This window comes from Aotus nancymaae, unplaced genomic scaffold (genome assembly GCF_030222135.1).
Source record: "Aotus nancymaae isolate 86718 unplaced genomic scaffold, 86718_ANA_hifiasm-v0.15.2.pri h1tg000014l, whole genome shotgun sequence".
In the NCBI taxonomy this organism is placed as follows: Eukaryota; Metazoa; Chordata; class Mammalia; order Primates; family Aotidae; genus Aotus; species Aotus nancymaae.
In genome coordinates, this window is record NW_026988425.1 from 11,582,885 (window position 1) to 11,599,969 (window position 17,085).

General features: G+C 38.1%; 1 protein-coding gene across 7 annotated transcripts in view; it reads right to left on the reverse strand.

Annotated features, from left to right (window-relative positions):
- CTNND2 (catenin delta 2) overlaps positions 1-17,085 on the reverse strand; it is a 935,473-nt gene that overhangs the window by 634,863 nt on the left and 283,525 nt on the right. The window lies entirely within an intron of this gene.

Here is a 17,085-nt window from a genome sequence, read left to right on the forward strand (position 1 = left end):
AACACAGCAGTGGAAATTACCAGAAGGCAGTGAGGGAAAGAAACGCATTGGGATATCTCGGCTCTTTGGATAGAGTTTGAGGGAATGAAGGGATCATTTACTAAGACGAGAAAACATGATGGACGAGCATTTGAGAAGAAAAATCAAAAACAACATTTTGTTTCTAACATGTGAAGCTTGAGATGTCTTATTCATCCAGCTGGATGTGACAGGAAGGCAGGTATGAATGCCCATTTAGAACTGAATGAAGAGGTGAGGGCTAGAGGCATGGGTCAGCTTTGTAAGTGTGTCATAAACATATCAATGATGTTTGGGCCTACATATGTGTTCCCTACAATGAAATATGGGCCTACATATGTGCTCCGAGGGATATGGACAGATAAACAGAGAATGTCATCAGAATGTGTTCATTAACAATGTCTAAGGAAAATGAGGAGCATTAAGGACAGGAGATCATACACTGTTCTGGGTGGAACTGTATCCCCTCTCAGAAAATATGTTAGCATCCAATCCCCAGAACATGTGAATGTGACTCTATTTGAAGATAAGGTCTTTATAGATGTAATCAAGTTAAAACAAGGTCAATAGGGTAGGCCCTAATCCAATATGACCAGCATCCTTATAAAAAGGAAAAATTTAGACAGAGACAGGCACACAGGAAGAATGCTACATGATGAAGTCAGAGGTCAGGAAGCTGCTTCTGTAAGCCAAGGAACACCAAAGACTGCCAGCAAACCAGTAGAAGCTAGGGGAGTGGCCAGGGACAGATTCTCCCTCCCAACCCTCAGAAGAAATCAATCTGATGACACCTTGATCTTGGACTTCTGGCCTCCTGAACTGTGAAACAATTAACTTCTGTTGTTTAAGCCACTTAGTTTCTGGTATTTTCTAAGAACAGCCCTAACAAACCAATTCATGCACATAATGCTGTGAAGTTGATACCTACAACAGGTGTACAGATATATTTTGAGTAGTATGGTCTCCATATCTGACAGATATATTATCTCCATCTTTAAAATAAAAAAATAGATAAAAATATGGTGAGGGAAAAATAATTTTATTAAAATGATTACAATGGTAATCATATAGTTTTGATGACTGAGTTTTAAGAAACAGCAAACACATATTTCTCAAGTATGAATTACTCAGAAGTTAGCTTCTTTCATTAGATGATCTTAAAATCTATTGCAATTCTATTGACACAAATGACTGTTATTTGAATATTAATCCTCTGTGCAAAATTATGGAAAGGAAGGTGCTCAACAGTCTTACTTACGAATTCACTTCTGCATATTCCTTGTGTTTATTCAAATACTTCATTACTTAACTTAGACCTGTTAATAAAGTCAAACTGTCAACATCCCAAATGAAAGAAACTCAAAACTTGGGCTGAAAGTCTGTGAACACAGCAGGTATCAAACCCCAACCAACTTTAAAAGGAGCACACCTTCTGCTATGAGTAGAAACTGATACCTAATTAGGCTCCATGCAAGGAATGTGTTTCATGTTGACACTATGTATTATAAGAAATTCTCAAGTTCATTATCAACCACAAAAAACCCAGGGGGAAAATTCTTTTATAAAATATGATGTCTCTGACTTTATCAACAATTCAGCAGAAATCTATAAACAGATGCTGCCATCTTAAGCTATGCTGCTGTGATGGTTAATACTGAGTGCCAATTCTGTCCCTCTTGAGAACCCAGATGAACACATATACCAAATGCAATGTGAATATACCCACAGCAGTGGAAGCTATGAAGAGTCCTGTTAAAATCTGAGCCACTATGATTCATAGAAACCCAGAAAACACATAGTTGAAAGTAGAAAATTAATGCAGTGTTTTCTCAGCCAGTCCTAAGGCTTTAAACATCATCTATATGCTGATGATTTCCAAGGCTTTCATCTCCAACTCTGCCGTCCCTACTGAGCACTAGATTAATCTAGGCAACTGCCTACTTCCCACCTCCACTGGGTATTTACTTACTAGACTTCTGTAAGTTCACACACTCAGAATAAAAAATCTGGTATTTCTCCCATTATTCCCATTCCATCACTCTCCACATTTCCTCTATCCCAGGCACCCTTATTTTTGTAAATGGTACCACCAGCAATGCAGTTGTAGGGAACAAACATATAGGAGAGATTCTAGAACAGTCTCTTTCCCCTATCCCACAAAAATACATCAGCAAGTTTCTGTTGGTTCTGCCTACAAAGTATATCCTGAACTCCTCCACTTCACATCATCTCTCTACTGCTGCCAACTAGTCCATCATCTCTATTCTAAATTTCTGCAGCATCTTACTTGGTTTCTCTGCTTCCTTTTCTGCACCCCCTGACACCCACCCACCACCTGCAGAGTCTTATTTTCCAGAGAGCAAGCAGAGTTTTCCAACTGTTAAATCATTTTACTCTTTTGCCTAAAATGTTCAAATGCCTTCCCATGAAATTACCGTCATCATCAGCACCATCATCATTCCAAGGGTACCTGAGGCTTCTGGATTGGATAGGACTCTGCCTACCGCTCCGATTTAACTTACTTCCATCCTTCCCACCTTTTACTAAGCCCCAACCATATGGCATTTTTCCTTCCTCAGATCCGTGAAGCGATTCTTGCAGCCTGGATCACGTTTTCATCACATGGCTTCCTCTCCTGGCCCTGTGAATCTAAGCACAGGTGTTGCTCATCAGAGACACCTTCCCCTCAGCCAGCATTGCCCAAGTCTCTCTGATTCACTCATAGTTTCTTTCTCCATGTATTTTGTTTTCTTCATCCAGTGATCCCTACCTGAAACTGCACATATTACTTGCTTATTTTTTAATCTTTTGTTGCTGTTTCTGCAGACATATTTATCATTTGTGTCCCCCAGTAAGTAATGTGGTTTAGAACTGTGCCTTCCTATGTACTGTCCACCAAATCTGAGTGTTTATTTTTTCTTCTTTTTGATGAATTATGAGTAGCTACTCGAAAGTTTCAGCTTTTAGTTTCTACTAAATACAGAAAATGTACCCTCTTTAAAAGTAAGAATTTCTTTCCATATCAGTGACTCTCAAGGTACCCTCTGTCACTGAAATAGTCTTACCTGAAAGAGAATTATTAATCACTCAATGACACCCTCAGGGGATAATGACATTTCCTGAACTTTTGAGAGAACAATAGTCTATTTTATAATACTGATAATGAACACAATTCCAATACTTATTTTTTGGATCAGTACAGACTGACAAGTCCCCAACACTGAGCAGTGAAACAACAGAAAGGAAAGCCTTGTCTGTGTGTCAGAGTATGCCCCAGTCCTGGGAGAATGTGTCTTGACAAAGCTTGGCTGGAACGCAGGTGGGTTTGAAGGCACCTGCCCCAGAGGAGGCTTGTACCTGGGAGCCTTCTGCATCCACAGCTGCGGGATCTCGACCTCATGACCAAGTGACAATAAACTTCTTCCACTTAGTCAGGCTCTACTAACCTTTTACAATTACAGTTTGTCCCTAAGAAAATCACATTGAGAATCTTTTACACAATGACCTCCTTTAAACATGAGAAGAAATTTAGTCCTGATTTATTTGACAGCAATTTGGTTTGAGTCCTAGTATTTGTTATGTTGATTTATGGTAACAATATAAGTGCTGATGACAAAGAGTTTTATGACTTGTTCCAGACACAAAGTTCCACTTATCACCCCATATACTGAGTTCTCTCTACATGCACAGATCAAAGCCACTTGGCCATTCCCTGGGAATGGAGCCCAGTAAGACCTTGCCAGCCCAAAGATAGCAGTGACCTTCATAAACGGATCCTAAGCAAAAACCCAGTGCCTTCTTTTGGCTGGGATCAATGTGATCAAGGAAATGACACTGAAAAGCTTCATCTTGTCTCATATACTATAGCTTGAAATAGCAAACATTTCAAACTCTTTAGCTGAAAAGATGTTGAAGAATTTATTTGTAAGAATAGCAGATTTTCACAACCCTGTAAAGCACACAACTCACATAAGGCAGCAATAATATCCACATTTCAGTGGTGAGAAATTGAGTCCTAGAGAAGTAATGTGACTGGCATAGATTTATAAATCACTATGTTTTAATGTCAGAAGTCTGCCTTGATTTCTACTCTCAGTCCAGGAAATCCACCGTCCAATAAGCCACTCTTCTCCACTTGCCTATGAATGTAAACTCTTTGGGTTCTTCTAGTTGGTAGACCACAAATTTTAAGTAATAGAATGTTATTATGATAAATATTACCTGAATGAATCATAGTAAAAATATAGTGATCCAAAAATATCCACAGAGTTCTATTTATCTCAAAGCAGTGTGATCTATTCATATTTCTGCTATAAATGACATATTAGAGGTTTGACTACACTGTTGTCTTGATGGATATATTTTAGCTGCATATTTGTTCAGGTATTGAAGGAATGTATCTCAAAATAATAAAAGATATTTAAGACAAACCCACAGCCAATATCATACTGAATGGGCAAAAACTGGAAACATTCCCTTTGAAATCTGGCACTAGACAAGGATGCCCTCTCTCACCACTCCTATTCAATATAGTACTGGAAGTTCTAGCCAGAGCAATCGGGCAAGAAAAAGAAATAAAATGTATTCAATTAGGAAAGGAGGAAGTCAAATTGTCTCTATTTGCAGACGACATGATTGTATATTTCGAAGACCCCATCGTCTCAGCCCAAAATCTCCTGAAACTGATGAGCAACTTCAGCAAGGTCTCAGGATACAAAATCAATGTGCAGAATTCACAAGCATTCCTATACACCAATAACAGACTAACAGAGAGCCAAATCAAGAACGAACTGCCATTCACAATTGCTACAAAGAAAATAAAATACCTAGGAATACAACTAAAAAGGATGTAAAGCACCTCTTCAAGGAGAACTACAAACCACTGCTCAACGAAATAAGAGAGGATACAAACAGATAGAAAAACATTACATGCTCATGGTTAGGAAGAATCAATATTGTGAAAATGGCCATACTGGCCAAAGTAATTTATAGATTCAATGCTATCCCCATCAAGCTACCTATGACCCTCTTCACAGAACTGGACAAAACCACCTTAAACTTCATATGGGACCAAAAGAGAGCCTGCATAGCCAAGTCAATTCTAAGCAAAAAGAACAAAGCTGGAGGCATCACACTACCTGACTTCAAACTATACTACAAGGCTACAGTAATCAAAAAAGCATGGTACTGGTACCAAAACACAGACATAGACCAATGGAACAGAATAGAGGCCTTGGAGGCAATGCCACACATCTATAACCATCTGATCTTTGACAAACCTGACAAAAACAAGCAATGGGAAAAGGATTCCCTGTTTAATAAATGGTGTTGGGGAAAACTGGCTAGCCATGTGCAGAAAGCAGAAACTAGATGCCTTCCTGACACCTTACACTAAAATTAACTCCAGATGGATTAAAGACTTAAACATAAGACCTAACACCATAAAAACCCTAGAAGAAAATCTAGGCAAAACCACTCAGAACATAGGCATAGGAAAGGATTTCATGACTAAAACACCAAAAGCACTGGCAACAAAAACCAAAATAGACAAATGGGATATAATTAAACTCTAAAGCTTTTGCATAGCAAAAGAAACAATCATTAGAGTGAACCAGCAACCAACAGAATGGGAAAAAATTTTTACAATCTACCCATCTGACAAAGGGCCAATATCCAGAATCTACAAAGAACTAAAACAGATTTACAAGAAAAAAACAAACAAACCCATTCAAAAGTGGGCAAAGGATATGAACAGACACTTTTCAAAAGAAGACATATATGAGGCCAACAAACATATGAAAAAATGCTCATCACTGGTCATTAGAGAAATACAAATCAAAACAACATTGAGATTCCATCTCACGCCACTTAGAACGGCAATCATTAAAAAATATGGAGACAACAGATGCTGGAGAGGATATGGAGAAACAGGAACACTTTTACACTGTTGGTGGGAGTGTAAATTATTTCAACCACTGTGGAAGACAGTGTGGCAATTCCTCAAGGACCGAGAAATAGAAATTCCATTTGACTCAGCAATCCCATTACTGAGTATATAGCCAAAGGATTATAAATTGTTCTATTATAAAGACACATGCACATGTATGTTTATTGTGGCACTGTGTACAACAGCAAAGACCTGGAACCAACCCAAATGCCCATCAATGATAGACTGGACAGGGAAAATGTGGCATATATACACCATGGAATACTATGCAGCCACAAAAAACGATGAGTTCATGTCCTTTGTAGGGACATGGATGAACCTGGAAACCATATTCTCAGCAAGCTGACACAAGAACAGAAAATCAAACACCGCAAGTTCTCATAGGCAGGTGATGAACAATGAGAACACATGGACACAGGGAGGGGAGCATCACACACTGGGGTCTGTTGGGGACTAGGGAAGGGATAGCAGGGGGTAGGGAGTTGGGGAGGGATAACATGGGGAGAAATGCCAGCTACAGGTGATGGGGATAGGGGCAGCAAACCACATTGCCATGCATGTGCCTAAGCAACAATCCTGCATGTTCTTCACATGTACCCCAGAACCTAAAGTGCAATATATATATATATATATATATTTAACAAAAAGAAAACAATATTTATTATAAGTCATCAAAGGAAGCTCTTGTTTGCTTAAATGAGAAGATATTACACTTTACTGGGGACAAATAGCTTAGAGATAGTCTGTAATCTATAGTCAAGATTTAGGATACAAATCTAAAGACTAAGTCAGTACATGATATGGTTTGGCTGTGTCCCCACACAAATCTCATCTTGAATTGTACTTACCATATTATCCACATGTCATGGGAGGGACCTAGTGGGAGGTAATTTGATCATGGGGGCAGTTACCACCATGCTGTTCTCATGATAGTGAATGAGCTTTCATGAGATCTGATGGTTTTATAAGGGGTTCTTCCCCCTTTAGCTCAGCATTTCTCTTTGCTGCTGCTATGTGAAGAAGGATGTGTTTGTTTCCCCTTCTTCCATGACTGTAAGTTTCCTGAGGCCTTCCTAGCCAAGCTGAAGTTTGAGTCAATTAAACTTCTTCTTTATAAATTACACAGTCTTGGGTATGTCTTTATTAGCAACATGAGAACAGACTAACACGGTAGAAAAATTCTAGCAGCAAAACCTTTCCGCTCTGCAGCCTTCAAAGTTTCAGTTTAAGAAAGATGTAAGACTATCATGGTTTGTTTTCACTTAATCATAGAGTTCACATATTTTTGCTTCATCAGGATGTAAAGATAAACGTTTTTCTTGGGCTGGGTGCAGTGGCTCATGCCTGTAATCCTAGCACTTTCGGAGGCCAAGGTGGGCAGATCACGAGGCCAGGAGATCGAGACCATCCTGGTCATCATGGTGAAACCCTGTCTCTACTAAAAATACAAAAATTCGCCAGGAGTGGCAGTAAGTGCCTATAATCCCCGCTCCTTGGGAGGCTGAGGCAGGAGAATCACTGGAACCCAGGAGGCAGAGGCTTCAGTGAGCTAAGATTACACCACTGCATTCCAGCCGGGGTGACAGGGCAAGACTCCATCTCAAAACAAACAAACAAACAAACAGACAACAGTTTTTCTTGAACTCAGAACTGACTAGATGAGCACACTGTCTAGGTATCTCCTTCCTGTGCTCTTCCCGTTGCACAAGCTCTGAGTATTTATCCCTGTCTCTATAATAGTAGAGCATGCAAGAACACTCAATCATGTTTTGCATGCCTTTGTAGGTACGTTCCCTTCCACTGGAATTGCCTACCAGCCATTGTTTCCCCTTCCTGGTCTGGCAAACCTTTGCTCATCTCCAGCTCAATAGTCAACTGCCACGTGACTCTGCTCTTGCTCCTCTCGAGGACATGGATCACCATGTGCTTGTATCTACCAGGCAAGCAGTCTATGCATCTGTCACTACACGTGTTATCAACTTTTATCCCTCTGACAACCAGCTCCCTCCAGATTCTGAACTCTTTGAGGGCAATGATTATATTTCACTTCTAGTTGTGTTCCTAATACAAAAAAGTAATCAAGAAATATTTGACATTAAAAGCAAAACATACCATATTCATTTATATTTACAGAAATCTTAATATCAGGGGTTCACCAAGCCTACATTATAATGGAAAGTCACAAGAGTTGGAGAATATAGCACCTTAAAACTAACAGTGTGTATATATGAACAGGCTGATAGGAAATCCCAAATGCCAGAAAGTAGACACTCTGTTCTATAACTTAAATGCTGTTGACTTGGGGAATCAAGATATGTGACTTTACAAAAGGAACATCTGAAGTGAAAAGTTTTGCTTGATTATAATTCCAATCAGTAAATTATCACTCATGACTTCTGACCTGGAAGTTTTGTCTTTATAGAAACAAAGTGTTTCAGAAGTAAGAGTTCATTGTTTTTAAAGACTAGTATTAAGTAATTCAATATCCCTGAATTACATTTAAATTACTAATGGCCTAAATAAGCAGATTTATGCTAAGATACATAGAATCTTAGGTATGTACCTTCTTCCTTCTTCATGGTATATGCATTAAATAAATTTGAATGTAAAAGGAAAACTATTCACTGAAAACATAACTGAAAGCAACAGCATTAAGAACGTATACTGCTAACACTGAAGTGCTTACTATTTCTAAAATCAACAACAGGTTAGGCACAGTGGCTCACACCTATAATTCTAGCACTTTGAAGGGCCAAGGCAGGAGGATTGCTTGAGCTCAGGAATTTGAGACCAGCCAGGATAATATAGTGAGGTCCTCATCTCTACAAAAAATAAAAAATTTGGACAGGGGTGGTGGCTCACACCTGTAATCCCAGCACTTTGGGAGGCCAAGGCAGGCTGATCACGAGGTCAACAGATCAAGACCATCCTGGCCAACATGGTGAAACCCCGTCTCTACTAAAAATACAAAAATTACTGGGCATGGTGGTGCATGCCTGTAGTCCCAGCTACTCAGAAGGCTGAGGCAGAATTGCTTGAACCCAGGAGGTGGAGGTTGCAGTGAACTGAGATTGTGCCACTACAATCCAGCCTGGGCAACAGAGCAAGACTCTGCCTCAAAATAAACATAAAAATAAATTAGTCAAACGTGGTGGGGCATGCCTGTAGTCCCAGCTATTTGGGAGGCTGAGGCAGGAGGATCACTCAAGCCCTAGATGTTGAGACTGCAATGAGCTATGATAGTGCCACTGCACTCTAGCCTAGGTTAAAAAAAGAGACCCTGTCTCAATATAAATAAATACATGAATAAATAAATTAAATATAAAAACACAAACTTTCATCATTCTCTAGGAGTAATTAACAATCACTTAAATTAATTTCCATATTTCATAGAGTTGCAGAATTTGTCTCCTTAGTAGTGGTATGTATTTCTTGAGTGCATACTCATGTGCTTTGGTTGAAAATGCTGGCAATGACATACATGGGCATTAGCAATAAACTTGTTGGTGACATTTTCTGAGCAATTTTTGTCAGTGTCAAGATTTCTTAATCAAAATCCATTTTGCTTTGGGGTTTTTATTTTAATGTCGAGATGGTACTCATATGGCAATTATCCTTTTGCAAGTAGCTTGTATAAGTAATGAAATTGTGGCTTACCTCACTTCTCCACAATTTTGTAGATATACATGTATGTGTGTACATGTATGACACTTATTGAAGCTTCAATTAAAATAATCTTTTTAAAGTGCTTCTTATTAAAACCACTGATGACATTTATGAGAGATGTAAGCAAATCCTGATGCTTCCTTCAAAATGATAAGAGAAAAATGTCACAAGAACCATCATTTTGTGGTATTTAGAATTCAGGAAATAAACCACCACTAGAAGCTAAGGAACTAGCCAAAGCTGCTGTCCAATTAGGCATTCAAAGACATTCATGGACGCCTCTGAATTGAATTTTTATGTATTAACTTGTGTTTTCTGCTTCCAGTAATATACTGCTTTAGGGCTGAATTAAATGCTGGTGTGGATGCATTTCCTGGAGATAACCAATATAACTGGCCCATGGAATTAGACCCTGTTGACCGCTAAAGTCTCAGCTCTTGGGTCATTGCTTTCCCACTGGCTCTCTTACTGTCCGCAAGCTGGATAAAGCTAGCATTAGCATTAGGCCTTAATCTGTGTTTCCATGATGGTTAGTGCATGTCTGTAGCTTACTATCACTCTACCAGCGACTGATAAGTTTTGCTCCCCTGTTTCTACATCTGACTCCTGGACAAAAACCCATGTCCATTTCATTCAATGTATCAATTGCTTTAAGACTTTTAAATCTTGTTTATCTTTTCATGTATAGTGACATGCCAGAACAGGTCATTTAAAATATATATGTATTTAAACATGTATTTAAAATATATATGTAGGTGTGTAATGAAGAGTAAAATGTCTGCCAGTTGAAAAAGTTTGAATACTTTCAACAAAAATGTTGGATAATCCTTGCTGACAATGAACCTTTTTCCTATACTTCTTTTTATTTTTTTTTAAACAGTATAATGATTTTGAAGGTAACTTGTTTCTTATTAAGAGTACAGTGATGCTTCTGGTCTATTTGCATGTCTTTCACATTTTCAGTTAACTTATACTGATCACCTTTATGTAGAGACTATGTTTAGCAGGTTAAATAAAATATCTTTAATTTACAAAGCTATATAATGATGTTCAGAAAGGTTAAAAAATGTGCCTGAGGTCTTACTTCTGATAAGTCTGAAGAAACAAGATTTCTGCCTCCCTTTTTCCCACCTGATGAATTATTTCTGCTTCATTCTACCAAGATTAAGAACTCCAAGCGAGGCAAAAAATGTGAATCTACAGAATCACTTCCACTGCTGATGGGAATACAATTTGACAGCCATTTTGGAAAATTATTTGGCATCGGCCTACTAAGATGAATTTTAACTCCTGGGTATGTAATAAAGAGAAACTCCTGAAAAATGTAAAGGCAGAGACATGTACAAGTCTGTTCATGGCAGAAATGCTTTTAACAGCTGAAACTCAGAAGCAGTCCAAATGCTCATCGAGGAGAGAATGGATGAATTATGGGTATTTCTAGGGCAGTGATGAACTATAGTGGGGCACAGCATACAGGCAGGACAACCTGTGTTTCATCACTGAGTGGGGCAGCATAGCAGACAGTTCAGAGTCCAGCTAGGCGAGCCAGATCTGCTGTAGCACCAGTATCAGTACGACCTTGGTCAGTTCTGTAACCTCTTTCATTCTCATTTCTGCATCTCTGGAGTGGGGACAATAATACTCAACTGATAGGGTCCTTGTGAGAATTAAATGAATACACATATAGGAATTAAAATGAACAATGACACAAAATAGGTGTTTTCTCTTACCATTTAAACATTATTTACTAGAATCTAGTAGGATTTGAGTAGACACTCAAATTACTTACATTTCATATTCATTAAGCACATGTAGAAGAGATAATTACTGTATCTTAGAGTAGAACTATATTTGCTGTATTTAACATATTAAAACTTTTGATACATTTATTTATTAGGTTGGTGCAAAAGTAATGGCAAAAGTAATTACTTACTTCCTGAGACATCTTTTCTTTACTATTTAATTGCAAAAGTAATTGCTATTACCTTTAATGACAAAAGCCGCAATTACTTTTGCAATGGCCTAATGACTGAAACCATGAACAACAGCAGTTATAACTTTGAAGGACAATATTTATAATTATTTGTCCACAATCCCTTAAAGAAACACATACACTTAATATAAAGTATTTTCCCATGTCAATTGAATTTATACTTAAAACATTATGTTCTCAAAAATAATGTAAGGCCATTCATCAAATAAGCATTTGAGCATGACGACACATTTTTAAGTATTGAAATTAGAAACGATGAAGACAATCTTATAAATACAAATAAAAAAATCCAAACTGAAGTAGTAAATCTTTGAAATCATCTGTTCAAAACCCTTGATTCTTCAAATGAGGAAAACTGAGATCCAGAGAAGCTAACAAATAATCCAAAAATCACGAGTTTGAGGACAGGCCAATAATTAGAAATTCTATATTCTGACAAATTTTCTAGTGTGTCATATAGTATGTTTTAAATAAATATGTCCCGTGACACAGGAGCTATGCATGTGATAAGACCATAGACATTTTATTCTATGGCCTGGGGCTATGTAGTGGACCATCAGAAGTCCCAAGATCATCAAGGACAGCCAAGTGGCTTTTGAAAAATAATTCGCATAACAGTGGCATTCTCTGTTACACAAATATTCCCGTGTGGTGGCCCATCAGAAGTCCCAAGGTCATTTTAGCACGAGATGGTCCATTACCTCTATGGATGGCCAAGTGGTTACTAAAAATCATAAGCATAACAATGATTTTTTCTCCCTTAGACAAATGCTTCTATTTCTGACTTCTCTCTCTTGGTTGATGACATCACATTCTTCCTGTCACCAAGTTTAAAACTGTGATGTTGGCTCTGAGCCCTCTTGCTCCTTTGCATACTACATGTGCCTACTTACTTCCTGAGACTTCTCTTTCCTATTTAATCCCACTCTCTCCTCTGGGCCATTTTCTCACCACAAAAGTGCTCACTTTTTACAGTTTTCATCAACTCTTTTTTGTCAAGGCACGATCTACTATGACTTTTTGTCAAGCACCTCAAAATATTTCCTTTTACTTTTACTCATGCATTTATATTTTAATTCACTGCAAAAGAGTTTCTCTCATCCCCACTCTATGGAAACGCCTTTTCCAACATGGTCAGTAGTTTCCTACTTACTTGCACATCGGCATTATCGGATGGTTAACTACATGTCCTTCTTAACGTGGTGCACATACCTTGGCCTTGGTGTTAATAATATTCTAATTTCTACCTGTTTGCTGGTTTTGTTTTGTTTTGTTTTGAGATGTAGTCTGAATCTGCCATCCAGGCTGAAGTTTTGTGGTGTATGCCTTTTATTTATGTGCACTAGAACCATAGAGTCCTAAAAATAAAAACAATTCGAAATTGTTCTCAGGTCAGAAGCAGTGGCTCATGCCTGTAATCCCAGCACTTTGGGAGGCCAAGACAGGCTGATCAACGGAGGTTGGGAGTTTGAGACCAGCCCAGGCCAACATGGTGAATCCCCATCTCTACCAAAAATAAAAAGATTAGCTGGGTGTGGTGGTGCATGCCTGTAATCCCAGCTACTCCGGAGGCTGAGGCATGAGAATCACTTGAATCGAGGAGTCGGAGGTTGCTGTGAGCCAAGATCATGCCACTCTACTCCAGCCTGGGCGACAGAGCAAGACTTTCTCAAAAACAAAAAACAAAAACCCAAAAACCAAAACTTATTCTCAGTATCTTTTCTTTCCTTTACCGGGCACTGCATGTAGTCTGAGAGTACAGTCGATTGGTAGTCCTAGTGGGTTACTCATTAATTAGTATTTTTAAATCCTATGTACAGGAGCCTCTGTTGATCAGAAGCCATATACACTCTCTACATGGGTTATAATAAATTTATTTTAAATTTGTGAACTTGTTTGCATGATGGCATAGAAAGAAGTTTAGTGAAACATTCCAAACAGAAGGCATACGCATTTTGGCTTGGGTGAGTTTATAAAAATGACATGATCCAAAATATCTGTTTCTTAATGCTGTACAAGTAGCTGGAAATCTCCGTCCCTGTACTTATCCCAGCTTGAGCAGTAACCCTTCTCCATTAACTACTGGTGCCATCTGTTGGTACGAAATGAATGGGCATCCAGATTGGTGGGTATTTGAATCACTCACAGAAGAAAAATCATGTGATTCACCTTATTATCTGATTTGTGAAGTTGCCATCATACTTTACTGATTAGATATTTTCAAATATGTTTTCAAGAAACGTTTAAAATAATGTAGGAAATGCATTTGAATATCAACAAAAATAGCATTTTAACCAATATTTTGCATTTCTTGATTTTAAAATATAAATCTTAAATAAAAACTTTAAAAACAGTAGCTTCATCATTATTTTTGGTATTCTTCCCAAGAAATGAATAATGGCTCATAGGTATCCTAATCATCCTTTTTTACTTTCTATATTGCTGATGTTTTGGCATCTTGGGGCCTGGCTGACCTGGAAGGACAGCTCTTCCCAGCACTTGTGTACTCCTAGAGAGAGAAATGACCAGCTCCACAGCCTACTTTTCATATGCAAACTAACCAATGCAGTACCCACACACACCACCTCTTCCTCTACAGGGCTGTTACATTCAGGATCAACATTCCCCTACCTAGTCATCCCAGGGGCAGAAAGCACACAATTCAGGACAGCGCCTACACCCCACAGCCTGCTGAAATTATTCAAACCATCCAATCCTAAGCCTGTTTACCCTGCCTTATCCTTCCTTCATACAGAAAGCACAATTAGGTGCTTCCTCACATCTCCCGTTTGCTCCCTCTGCCTCCTGACTAGACCAGTGCTTTTCCACATGACCTGGAGTATCAGGGGGTGCCCCTCCTCTTGGAAATTATGAGTAAAGAACTATCTTTTAATGGCAGTTGTCTCCTGGTCTGTTGACCTCACAATGCCTGAGTAATAATAAAACCTACCTTTCAAAACAGTAGATCTCTGGGTCTATTACCCGTTTTGAAATTCCCATAATTATAACCTGTGACATCCAGGGCTCTTTATATCTGGAGGCTGGAGTTGTTCTTCCTAGCTCCAGGCACAACTGCCAGGTGACACTGAGCCTAGTGGTTCTGAAACCTACTCCCAGAATTTCTGGATCCCACATACCTGAATAGTCTATTTAGTGCTCAGGGCATGTGAACCTCAATGTGGCCCCGATGGAACACATGACCTATTAGCCAAAATGTGGTCTGTTTGGCCCTATCTGTCTCATTCTAGAGATCAAGAATAGTTGTAGGTCCTGGTTCATTGCTGTTTACTCAGCCATTCTCAGGAGTCTCCTGAAAGAACTGTGCATGTGTGAGTGGATGAGTACCTGCATGTGTATACACACACATACATGCATCCATCTAGAATAATTCTGCTGTATGTAAACATATAAAACCAATGTTTTAAAAATTATGTAAAATAAATATCAGATTTTGGACTACCACATTTACACTTCTTAAAAAGCAATTTTGTAATATGGATATATTGGTGGATAATTACTGGTAGTATTTTGGTAATGGAAAAAATTCTGTTCAGTGTAAATTCCATGTTGATTACATTAATCATTATATTTTATTTGTAAGTTGGTTTGAATTATCAAACATACGGAAATTTTACATTTCCAGTAGCATCTTTGCTGATTTCACTATTGAAAATTAATGCAGAGATGAATCCAGATTTTTCATTTATATTATATTAGAGATTTTTGTTAGATCACTAATTTCTTTAACTTTGGAATTCGTATTTTTGGTTGAGAAAAAAATCTCAACCAAAACTACGAATTCCAAAGTTAAAGTGTAAATGGCATGCATTTGTAGCTCATAGAAATACACTTAAATCATGTAAAAACATGATAGAAATCAAATATAAATACAAAACAAATACAGTATGGAACAGCTTATTTTATTTAGATGTGCACAGATGATATATCAAAATGCACTTAGCCTCCTCCTTCATGAAACAAAAGAGAATGTGGTTAAAAACAAGACTGAGAAGGAAGCAGCTTTACTCCTGACCTTTAGCATTAATATCTTGGGAAGAGTAAATTATCTTTGCTATATGTTTCTCATCTGAAAATTTTAAACATCTAAGCTCTCTCCCAATGCTAAGGATTGTCTCATTAAGCATATGTAATTTGAGTTGTCATAATTGGCAGATTCTATAAGCTGCTTTAAGCACTTTCCTTCCCTTGTCCCGAACTCTTTGCAGCTTGCAGACGTAATCCACAAACAAAATACAGCATTTTTAGATGAACTATTCATCACCATTTAAAATTAAAACTAAACTCAAGGCTACGAGCAGTGGCTCAAGCCTGGAATCCCAGCACTTTGGGAGGCCATGGTGGGCGGATCACCTGAGGTCAGGTGTCCAAGACCAGCCAGGTCAACATGTTGAAACCTCACCTGTACTAAAAATACAAAAATCAGCTGGGTGTGGTGGAACGTGCCTATAATCCTAGCTACTCAGCAGGCTGAGGCAGGAGAATTGCTTGAACCTGGGAGGTGGAGGGTGCAGTGAGCCGAGATTGCGCCATTGCACTCCAACCTGGGTGAGAGAGGAAGACGCCGTTTCAAAAGGAGAAAAAACAAACTAAATTTAAATTTATCAAAAGGATGCCTAAAAACCCAAAAAGATCTAAATATGAGTAACTTATATCAGATATCAGGTTTAAATGATAATGCTCACTAAGAAATACAATGAAAGAACAATACCCTATGCCTTTTTTGGATTTAGAAACAATTATTCAACAGAAATTTCTGGTAGGAAACCATATGATTTCCTACAAGTTGTTCCTCAAGCTCTAAAATTACCTTACAATTATGATTTTTCTACAGAAGTTTATATTGAATAGATTCTATTTCCTAAGCTAAAATTTAATTTAAATGAAGTCCAAAAAGTAAATGAACCTATTTTCTTGCCAGTGTAAAACATGATGACTATACCGTCGATTGAGGGTAAAAAACTGGCCAGCTTAATATTAAACATCAATCACATGCAACTACATATAACAGGTTTTGCAATAAACACAATAATAATGTGAGAGTTTTGACTATTTTCCTTAAGAGTTCTTATCAGAAATAGACATCTCAGTTATATTCATATGGGTTCATCAACTGAAGAGTTTTTGATGATTTAGTCTTATTCCAAACCATCCTAAAAGGTGCAATTGATTGAACTGACCATGCAGTTAAAATGGCTAAAATAATCAGATTGACTACAGTTCTGTTGGGTGCTATTCAGAAAAACATGATCTAACAGAGGCAAATTTTCCCCCACGAAAGCATGGCTCAGAAGCCTTTCCTACCTCCATACAAACCTGAACCCTCAAAAAAATATTCTGAAGTATTTATTTACATCCTGTCTACTTCAAAATGGAGTTGAGACAATTATATCAAAAGAGAAAGAAGCTCTAAAAGCAAACAAGCAACACTAATATCATTCAT